The following is a 12,485-nucleotide window of genomic DNA, read 5'->3' as shown; positions in this document are numbered from 1 at the left end:
GCATATTTCATCCGACCAATAAAAGAAAAGTGTTTTTAATACAAAAAAAAGTCAACCTTCAAATAATTATGTTCAGTTATGCACTCAATACTTGGTCGGAAATCCTTTTGCAGAAATGACTGCTTCAATGCGGCGTGGCATGGAGGCAATCAGCCTGTGGCACTGCTGAGGTGTTATGGAGGCCCAGGATGCTTCTATAGCGGCCTTAAGCTCATCCAGAGTGTTGGGTCTTGCGTCTCTCAACTTTCTCTTCACAATATCCCACAGATTCTCTATGGGGTTCAGGTCAGGAGAGTTGGCAGGCCAATTGAGCACAGTAATACCATGGTCAGTAAACCATTTACCAGTGGTTTTGGCACTGTGAGCAGGTGCCAGGTCGTGCTGAAAAATGAAATCTTCATCTCCATAAAGCTTTTCAGCAGATGGAAGCATGAAGTGCTCCAAAATCTCCTGATAGCTAGCTGCATTGACCCTGCCCTTGATAAAACACAGCGGACCAACACCAGCAGCTGACATGGCACCCCAGACCATCACTGACTGTGGGTACTTGACACTGGACTTCAGGCATTTTGGCATTTCCCTCTCCCCAGTCTTCCTCCAGACTCTGGCACCTTGATTTCCGAATGACATGCAAAATTTGCTTTCATCCGAAAAAAGTACTTTGGACAACTGAGCAACAGTCCAGTGCTGCTTCTCTGTAGCCCAGGTCAGGCGCTTCTGCCGCTGTTTCTGGTTCAAAAGTGGCTTGACCTGGGGAATGCGGCACCTGTAGCCCATTTCCTGCACACGCCTGTACACGGCGGCTCTGGATGTTTCTATTCCAGACTCAGTCCACTGCTTCCGCAGGTCCCCCAAGGTCTGGAATCGGTCCTTCTCCACAATCTTCCTCAGGGTCCGGTCACCTCTTCTCGTTGTGCAGCGTTTTCTGCCACACTTTTTCCTTCCCACAGACTTCCCACTGAGGTGCCTTGATACAGCACTCTGGGAACAGCCTATTCGTTCAGAAATCATGAGCTGTATGCCAAAATCATCAATATTAAAACAATAAAAGGCTTGAACTACTTCAGTTGTGTGTAATGAATCTAAAATATATGAAAGTCTAATGTTTATCAGTACATTACAGAAAATAATGAACTTTATCACAATATGCTAATTTTTTGAAAAGGACCTGTAGATCAAGGAAGGAGGAATGTGTACATTTTAGAATCAAATAGGCACATTAGGGTGGGCCCCTGCATTAGAGAACAACAAATGAGACTCAAAACACAAACACTTTCAAAGCTAGACTCATTAAAAAAGTCTGAAAGCTTTCGACCAAATTACGAGGAACTGAATTATTAGAACTTCCTTTTAATGTTGTATATTTCAGTATGTAAAATGTGAAACTCAGACCACTTGTGCTTTTAAACTCATTAGATGCAGTGTACAAAACAAAATGTGTGATTTGACTTGAAAATAAACCTGGCTTACTGGCTTTGGACAGTGAAACGAACCTCAGCTCAAATCTCAACAATAGTTTAGAACAGACAGAAAAATGTGCCTGAAAGGAATACAAAAAAACTAGGGGTGGGCATAGATTAATTTTTTTAATCTAGATTAATCTAGATTAAATCTTGGAATTAATCTAGATTAATCTAGATTAAAATGGCTGATTTGAATTCTGCTGAAGGCATTCAGAATATGTGTGCTACCCAAATAATGACTTAAAGTCTTTGAGAATGGATCATAAAGCTCATAAAGCTGTTCTATGATCATTTGTTGATGAAAATAAATTATGTTCAATTAGATGTACTTGTGTTTACTAACTAACTAACAATGAAATTATTTTTTCTACCTATTAGATTGTGTTTTTTTAACGTCAACACCTACCCAGCCCATTACATGTTACACCGTACTTTTATTTTGACAGGTTGCCCTGAAGTTTCTGTATCATACAGTATGATATGATGCTAGGTTTCTCAAATGAAACGGTAAAAGTGACACTCACAGCAGTTTGGGAGATTGAGTTTATCTGTTCATGTGAGATGAAAATGCCAAAAATCACCGGGAGCGTCACGTGTGTTTCAGTATTCGTGTAGTAAAAGCTCGTCTCCGCAATGCATACATACAGCTAGGCAAACGGAACATATCGGATTCATATTAAAACGGTCTTTTTGCATTTCAGTTTTCACATACACTAGTCCATATCGCGATTTGAATTAAGTGACTGACCAACATTTGATTTATGAATCCAAAAAACGACGAATTTACGTGGCATTTCGCGCTATAGTAGATTCGGTTTTTATGAATGGAGGACTACGTGATCCCGTCTGTGTTTTGGCGGAGGAGACGTAAACGCGCGAACATATTCTATAGTCTTCGGTATACATCCGCGTTAAACTATCAAGGTGAAAGTCATCATAGCTTGCGTAGTTTAGACCCAGCTCCCAACCCAATTTTGAGAATAGATTAACGGCGATATTTTTTTTATCGCGCGATAAGAGTTTCACGTTAACGCAGCACGTTAACGCCGATAACGGCCCACCACTAAAAAAAACAAACATAACATTTACACATGAAACAAAAAACATGAGAAAAAAACTAATTTTGGATATGCATATCTAAGATGTTGGAGGAACACTCTCAATTGACCTTTAGGGGTACAACAGCTTGCCACTGCGGAGTAATACCCTAAAAGGGACAATATGTACCTTCTTTACTCTAAGAAAATGGTACTGCATCATTTAGGTACTAACATGTATGTTTAAGGTTTTAATATGCACCAAAGTCTGCTAGTCGAAACTGATTTTGTAAAGTGATAATTTGAGGCCTAATGGATCCATGATTATTAAGCTTTGCCTATTTATTTAACCCTCCTGTTACCCTAAAATCCGCTAACACCTTTTTCCCACTGGGGTCAATTTGACCCCAAATTTAAAACCTCTAGAATATGATATTTTTTTGCTAAAAGGTTAGTGTCAGGTAATTGATGTCTTTGTTGACTACTTAACAACACTCTGAAACACCCCCCAACTTTCACTGTCAAAAACCTGTGACAAAATCTCACTGACAGAAAACCTTTGCGTAGAGGCCATTTTCGATTGAGAGAGCAATTCAACTGACAGTGGTTCTCGCAATACTACAGGTATGGTTGTGTTAGTTTTATTTTTTATTTTTATTATACTTAACATATAAAATTATAGTGCATATTATAAAATCATAGCGTGTTATAGTGACCTCAATATCACCCAAAACAAATGTGTGTAAATTTTTTATATTTCTTATGTTTTATACAGCTAAAAGAACCTGGGGTCAAATTGACCCCAAAGAACACCGATGTAACAAAAATGTGTACAGGGCATTGAACAAATAATATCATGTTAGTTTTATGTTTACCAAGTTTTCCCCATTAAATTAGGAAAAGTCATTCAATCTGAAGCAAAAAAAAAAAGTCAATTATATATGTACATACGTTAAACATTGAATGGGGTCAAATTGACCCCAAGGATAACAGGAGGGTTAAATAGGCTATTTTGCCTTATTTATTTAAATTTTAGTTTTGCTTAGAATCAGGATGGACAGTCAGTGGCAATGGAAGCAGACCAGATATGGGAAGACAAATTAATAAGTGAATAATTTGAGTGAACTATCCTTTTAAACTGTTATTTGAATGAACTGTTTTATCTGTCAGGTATTTTCATGTCCAAACAGTTGTCCTTTTTTAGTTTGGTTAGAACAACATAAAGGTTAAGAATTAATGATTAATTTTTACTTTAGCTCCTTATGTTTTTTTTCTCTCTTCCAGCTTTAGATTATTTTTAATACATTCAAAACATTATTCAAATCTGTATTTAGTATGGTTGGTTTTTGAAATGCAAAGTACTTTTCTTTTCCTTCTCTTTTGCTTATGCAAAAGTGCTGATTGCTGATAACGGAGTATGAACCAGCATTGAGATTAGGAGGTTACTGTAATAAGGGGAAATACAAATATATTAGTCTGTTAATGCTATTATAATATAACCATAATGATATACAGTTTGTATAACAATCATGATATGGTGTTTTCATACTGAGAAGCAAGAGAAGCAAATGATTTTGACCTCGTTTGCGTGAGGTCTTGATGGATCCACTTGAATCTGAAGACCCGAGGTCAAAAACTTCTATGAGTGCCTCGGCCAAGTCAGGTTCGGTGTTAGTGGCCTCTGGTCTCTGGTAATGAAAATAAATGTTTTTATTTTTAACGGACCCGATAAGACTCGAATTCTTTTGAACTATGCCTGATGTGTTGTGAGTTTGTGTTAAAAGGATAGTTCACAAAGAAATGAAAATTTGATGTTTATTTGCTTACCCCCAGGGCATCCAAAATGTAGGTGACTTTGTTTCTTCAAGATTTTTAACTCAAACCGTTGCAGTCTGTCAATCATATAATGGCAGTCAATGGTAACCAAATCTTTAAGAGTAAAAAAAACATACACAGACAAAACCAAATTAGATACATTGAGGTGTTAAAACACAAAACAATCTGTCTGTGCAAGAAACTGAAGAGTATTTATATCATTATTTACCTCTGATACACCATAACGTTCTACTGTCCTGAACACGTTCACCCAGCCGGCACGTGACGCGTCAACGTGATCTGCCATAGTAGATGCACGCACAGAAGCGATCCGTCGTGCATATAAGCCACTCATTGTTTAAATAATGCATATTGGCCTCTCAAAATGGTAATTACTTGTACTTATCCCGATTCTGGCAACTGAAAAACTAAAAGACTATGTTTTGTCTGTGTATGTTTTTTTTTTTACTCTTAAAGATTTGGTAACCATTGACTACCATTAAATGACTGACAGACTGCAACGGTTTGAGTTAAAGAGGTCATCGGATGCAAGAATGTCTCCGATTGAGATGTTCTGTTGTTGTATGTAATAATGAACACAGCAGTCTTCATTTACTCCCGAAATCTGAGCCATTGAAAACGCAGAGGAAAACGTCACTTTCGTTTTAAAAAAGAAAGACACGATCCCGATCGACGTATGCCTCTATGTTTGTGCGAATCGTTCCTGATACAGCTTCACCCACAGAAGAAGTGAGTATAAAGGTTTTTTATGCATCTTTACGAAAGGCCTTTCTTAATAATGTGCTTGTTGGCAAGTTTTGCTGCTAAATGCGGCTTAACGCAGCTAAAGTAAACATTACGTCTCATAATCCTAAAGCAGAGAGGGGCAGGGCGAGCAGAGCTCATTTGCATTTAAAGGGACATGCAATAAAATGAGTTGAGTTTATAAAATGAGGTAAAAGGGTGTTTTTTTTTACACTATCATTGAGAATTTTTAAACAAAGTGTATTATAGACATCATTAAGACCATAAAGAATCACATAAACTTGTGGAAAATGGGCATCTGATGACCCATTTAAAAATCTAGTTTGTGTTCTACTGAAGAAACAAAGTCACCAACATCTTAGATGCCCTGGGGGTAAGCAGATAAACATCAATTTTCCATTTTTGGGTGAACTATCCCTTTAAGTTCATTTCTGAGAAACACGTAGAAAAGGAATATACGTTTGCACCTCACACACAGAAATCCATCTTATATGAGATCCATCAGGAAAATCCACTCGCTTTTTTGTGTACAGAAGCCCGGAGATGAGGTAAGTAACATTGCAGACAACACATATAATGAATCCATGATTCATTAGGCTACTAAATAAAGTTTATTTTTCCAAATTCACTGGTCACAATTGAAAGCCGAACTCAGAATTGACAAGTATCCATCAGGCAGGCAAAAATATAAAATAATAATAAATAAATAAGTAAATAAATGAATAAAAGTAATGGAGCAGCGGCCAAATCTTTATAATTTATCATTAACAATTTTTTTCTTATATGGATTGTTTTATGCATCGTTCATGATTGTCTAAGCAAAGTGGAATGCATCCCTGGTAATTTCTAGTGATCCTGAAGACCTTGATTAGCTGGTTCAGGTGTATTAACCTGAAGCAAAACTCAAGGAGCAACTGGCCATTTCACTAGATAGACAGGTTCATATTACAAAGGCTTACTGGAGAAACTGGTATGGCCAGATAAAACTAGACGTTTTTCTCTTGCAGTCCCACACAGAAAGACAAAACAACAGTAAAACAAACAGAAAATGTGTGCTGACTCTGACAATTAAATGTTACAATTACATTTAAAGTCAATAAAGATCAGAGAGTAAGATATAAGGGATGGAAACTCAGTCTTTGCAATGGTAATGTTTTGTTTGTAGATTAAATCAATCAGGAATGGATCAAAAGTTCCTTCTTATACAATTGGCGCTAATCATGGTGTCACAACTCGACTTGACAATGACACTCTGACACTATAGAAGAGACTGGGGGCAATTGTAACACACTCAATCCAGAATGAAAAGATTTCTCAGAAATGAGCTAGAGTGACAGCACTTGATTTGCACATGCTCTCTCACTTGTAAAAAAAAAAAAAAAAAAGGAGCCCATAATCATTTAACCTCAGCAGAATTTTTCAACAAAATACTGATTCTGAGGTATAAAACTAACTTTTTGGATAAACAATATTTTTCTTCTGCTGTCTAAATTTACATAGATTTAATCTCTGGGTTTTTGATGAAAAATTTACATGAACAACTTATGTGGTTCATATATCAACGATCATGACTGCAACATCAGGGGCAATTGTAACATTGAGCTACAGTTGCCCCCAAGCCACATGGCCCAGTGTAAGCACCCTGTTTGTCTGTGTTGACATACTTGTTGGAAAATGAAGGTATTAATATAAAACTACATTTAAAAATGATTAGTGTTACACATTAAACAATGTGTTGCTTTTAAATCTTTTTAAAACCACAATGAATATTCTCTCCACGTGATCTCATTGAGTGTACATGTTAGTATGTTAGTATGTCTATCTTGTACCATTTTATTAAACTTTGGTTAAAGATTGTTCTTGACTCATCAGCTGATTAATGTATTTGAGTAAAATATATATTCAAATACTTAAAATTAACAGTAGAATAGAAAAAAATAGAAGTAGACTTTGAAAAACATGCGATTGTAAAGTGATCACTTTGAAGCAGGCTTTTATTTGAGATACTGGGTTACTCTGCCTTTTTTTTTTTTTTTTTTTTCCAGGTTGCAATTGCCCTCAATCACTGTTACAATCGTCCCGGGCCAAGGGGACAATTGTAATATTATATTTTCACTAATAAGGACAAGAATATATAAATTGTATAATTAACTACTGCCTATAGTTGGTTCTTGTACCAAAAGATGACTGAATTATTTCAAGCAGTTTGTAAGTTAAAACACTGCCCCCGGGTTCCCATGTTCACACTATTATGTTCTCACGTGAAAATAAGCGGAACAAAGAGGAAACTGACAGCATGCTGACAGACAAGACAGAGCAGGTTATGTCTGGTATGACACAAACAATAAATACCGTCTTGTGGTTCTTTAATGTGTCGTAAAATATCACTGTATTGCCTCCTAATTCTCCTACACTTTATTCCTTTCTGTAACCTGCAAACAAGAGTTCTATCAGGACCACTATCATCAAAGATGGATGACTGACAATTAGCATACATTTTGGATTGGCAGTATGGTTCTGTTCTGGGCAACTCCCTGACTTCGAGTCAGTAACATTGCACTGTTTCATCCCACTTTCAGTGTTCGTTATAAATGGAGACTTTTGTATACTGGCGAACAACATGTTTATTAGCTCTCATAAAGAGCTTGCATTACCACAATAACTTGTATCACGTATACAAAACTTATGTAACCACAAGAGCCACTCCAGCAAGGGAAGCACAATATATGAACATAGTTTTCTTAAATTATTAAGCCTTCTTAATCTTAATTAACAGGATAGCACATCATCAGTTACCTACAGATGTGTTTGGCTTCCCATATGTACAGTACTGCTGAATATGTCATGTTGCTTCTACTGACTGTTTATTGCTGTTGGTATGCAAAGCAGAGATGTATGTTATATGCTTCTGAAAACAGGGCAGCAGCTTATTTGCATTTAAAGGGATTTTAAAGTGGTTAATAAGGACAAGTCTATAATATTAAATTAAATGCAAGAAGTAAGGGGGCGATTGTAACAGAAAAATAAGTAACATTAACCCACTGTATCTCAAATAAAATAATGTTAGTTAAGTTTTTTTTACACGGTTCAAATTATTTTAGATGTAAGACATCATATCAAATCAAATCAAAGAGCAAAAGTCTATTTCTATGTTTGCAAAAGACTAGGCAACTATTCTAGTGTTAACTAGATTTTAATTATTTAAATATATGTTACTCAATTACATTAATCAGCTGACGAGTCAACCAAACTTTAATGAAATGGTACAAGATAGAGAATAACTCTGTGAGATCATGTGGATATTTAAAAGCAACACATTGTTTAACGTGTAACACTAATCATTTTTAACCCTCTGGTGTTGTTCGCTCATTTCAGACCAGAAAAAAAAAAAAAATGTTTTGAAATGACCTACTTTATCGGAATGGTTTGAAACGTAATGACTTTTATGGCAGTCACTATGTGACCAGAAAAAAAAAAATCATTGATTTAATTCGAATTAATTGGATTATGTAAAAATAAAAACAAAAACAAAAACGTATTTTTGTGTGTGTGCAATTTACAAATCATTCATAATGCAGAAAAAGAGTGCACATCAATGAAGGGGTGACACTCTAAAATATCAAGAGTGCAAAATAAACACACATATATGAAACTAGTGTGACTGTAACACAAAGCATTTTTTTTTTTCAAATGTTTGAAATAAAATCCAAAATTCAACCACAATGCCGTAAACACACACACCAAGTAAGGGGTTACACTCTAAAACATCAAGAGTTCAAAACAGACACACACACACAGAAAACACACTATACACATGCAAATAAACTGGTGTGGCTGTAACAATATGGCAAAATTGAGACAAGACTCAAATAAGAGGTTAAAATCAGATTGATTAACCTCTGAATAAGCATTCCTGTTCATTTCTCATGAATTTTGATGTTATGAGTAAGAAAATGTATTTCTCTGTGTTCAGGTTTGACAGTAGTAAAATTAATACAAAAACTGACATTTCAAAACAACAATTAAAACCAAAATAATCTAAACCTTTACAAAATGTTTTTAATCTTTGAGAATGTCTAAATATATTTCTAAATCCTCAGCTTAATAAAAAATTGTATTTATGTCTTAAAACAACTAGAGAATTTATTGGCGTTTTGTATAGAGCTATATGGGAACAAGATGTTGTGTGGACATTACCATTATGATGTTTAGGAGATGTTGGGTTTTGGTCACCGTACCTCACAACTAAATTTCAGTATTTTATGCCAATATGACATTGGCTTGACATTGGATTTTGGTTAGTTCATGCCACAACCTATAACTAACAAAATGTAAATGTTTAATGATATTAGAATTTAACATTGTGTGGACTTTGCCATTATGATGTTTAGGAGATGTTGGGTTTGTTCACCACCTTATGACTAAATGTCAGCGTAAATAATAGTAATTAAATTGCATTTGTAATTAGGCAAAAGCCGTGATGTTCTTGCATACTCCAAATATGCCCTGCAAAAGAAAGGTAATGCACAGGAGGAAAAAAACTGAAGTTTGAACTGCTTTCATTGATTCAGCGTGACTAATAACACACAACTTTTTCTTAGTATAATTTTCATTATAATGAAGTATATTTATAATGCAATGCTAATGGACATTGTCTTAATTCACTACTTAAAATATTCTATTCTGTGTAAGAAGCCACATCGACTCATAGAGGAAATTATTTTAAACACTCGACTGACGTTATGAAGTGAGTTTGGAGTAAAAACATGTTATTAAATGTGGTATTTTGTTGGTCAAGAGTTTCATAAATGCTTTGCATATTTGGAAAGCTTTTTAATTGCCCATTGTAACAGCTTGTGAAGTACGGCTCTGTAAATGCTGCTCCGTCAGAAAGCATGACAAGTTTGAGTCATTTAAAATATGCATTTAAAAAAGCAACATTATTAAATGTGACCCTGTACCACAAAACCATTCATAAAGGTATTTTTTTTTTTAAATTGAGATGTATACATATAAACAAGTTTTCCATTGATCTATACTTTGTTAGGATAGGACAATATTTGTAAACAAAAATTAAGTTTTGATATATTTATGGTAGGACATTTACAAAATATCTTAATGGGACACAATCTTTACTTAATATCTTAATGATTTCTGGCATAAAAGAAAAAACTATTTTGACCCATACATTGTATTGTTGGCTATTGCTACAAATATACCCATGCGACTTATGACTGGTTTTGTGTCCAGGGTCAAAAATGTTATTTTTTTGTTGGTCAAGAGGTTCATCAATGCTTCACATATTTGGAAAGCCTTTTCAAATGCACATTATAAACAGCTTGTCAGTGAAGCACAGCTCTGTGGTCAGTAGTAAATGCTGCTCCATTTGAAAGCACTGCATTTTTCCAAAAACGCAAAGCATTTATGAACCTCCTGGCCAACAAAAAATACCACATTTAACATGTTTTTACCCCAAACTCACTTTATAACATCAGTTGAGTGTTTGAAATACATCCTTCTGTGAGATGATGTGGCTTTTTACATAGAATAAAACAGAAACACCTGCCCACTGCCATTATAAAGCTTGAAAGAGCTAGGACAATTTTTATATAACTCCAACTGGATTCGACTGAAAGAGGAAAGTCATAAACACCTAGGATGCCTTGAGGGTGAGTAAATCATGGGCCATTTTAATTATTGGGCAAACTAACCTTTTAAAACTTTCATGGGGGTTGTTGGCACATTGTTCGCTTTGACTGTAAAAAAAAAAAAAAAAAAAAGGAAAGGACACTGTTTTCATATGTATAAATTAATAATTTTATAGGAATATAGTGTAATACAAACCTCAACTTAAAAGGATAGTTCACCCAAAAATTAAAATTTGATGTTTATCTGCTTACCCCCAGGGCATCCAAGATAGGTGACTTTGTTTCTTCAGTAGGACACAAACCAAGACTTTTAACTCAAACTGTTGCAGGCTGTCAGTCATATAATCAAACCAAATTAAACCCTGCGGTTCGTGACGATACATTGCATTGAGGTGTTAAGACACAAACCGATCGTTTTTTTTTTTTTTTTTTTACCTCTGATCCACCACAATGTCCAACTGTCCTAAGCATGTGTACAACAGCCGGCGTGTGATGAAGAGTACGCAGGGTTTAATTTGGTTTTGTCAGTGTATGTTTTTTTGACTCTCAAAGTTGATGATCCCATTGACTGCCATTATATGACTGATCTTGGTTTGTGTTCTACTGAAGAAAAAGTCACCTAACATCTTGGATGCCCTGGGGGTAGTCTCGCATAGCTGAAGGTCTGGAATCCATGGCAGCTTTCATTGGCCAAGGCCCGCCCATAAGGCCGTATGACCGACATGTCAAACAACCAATCACAGTTCGTTTCGTTCAGCGTCACGTTTTGGGGCGTGGAAATGTCTCCACAACAACAGACTGGTGTGCAACAAGTCAGTCATTGAAATAACCAGCATTGAAAGTTGAAAAGAAGAGGGAGAACAAGCAGTAAGTCAGTAATTTGTTTGCGAACGTTACAAAAGTGTATAACAACAATGGCGTCTGCATAAGCACCTCTTAGCAAAACACTGAGTTAATAGTCTGTGATTTGTTTCCCGGCGGACCGAAAATAAACGCGACACTCGCGTCTCCCGGAAATCTGATCAAATTCAACTAATCAGATCACGACTTCGACATTCCTGAAGTGTTTCCAGTTAAGTGTACCATATGCATCAGGGTAGGGTTGCACCAGCCATTCGTAAGTTCTTACTTAAATTGGAACGTAAAGTCCACACTAGAGGCTTAGTAACTACTAGCTAGTTTGTAACTAAATCTATACATTATTTGGTTGCACCAGTTGTTCGTAAGGCAGGACTTAGCTAGTAGTTCGTAAGCTCTCTGTAAAGTAATGCGTAGTCGCATAATATGACGTTTACATTAAATCATCCAATAGAAACCTTCAAAATATGCGAGCAGAACTTGTTTAAATGCTATGAATTGTAATTTTTCCAACATTTTAACTTCTTTTGCCTCACATATACTAACGGTAAAAACAAGTTTCCATTAAAAACGAAACAATAATATTATGTAAGCTATTTTTGGCCCAGGGTCACATTTGTAAATAACATTCAGAGACTAACTGAAATAAATAAGGATCAATAAAAAAAGAAAAAAAGAAATGCCATTTATTTATTATTTCATCTGACATGCTCAACACGAAATGCACAGAGTCGCACTGTAGATGGGGTGTTAAAGACACGCTAAAAAAGAAACAAGTACGTTTATTCACATATCGTTCTCTCTCTTAATATGTAAGTGAGTGTAAATGTCAGCAGCATCATATATCCCTAAATGATTGAAGGTTGTCGGTTAAAAAAAAAGAGCATATTGATGCAGCT

The sequence above is a fragment of the Garra rufa genome, chromosome 15, assembly GCF_049309525.1.
Source record: "Garra rufa chromosome 15, GarRuf1.0, whole genome shotgun sequence".
Taxonomy (NCBI): Eukaryota; Metazoa; Chordata; class Actinopteri; order Cypriniformes; family Cyprinidae; genus Garra; species Garra rufa.
Note: the sequence above shows the minus strand (reverse complement) of the source record.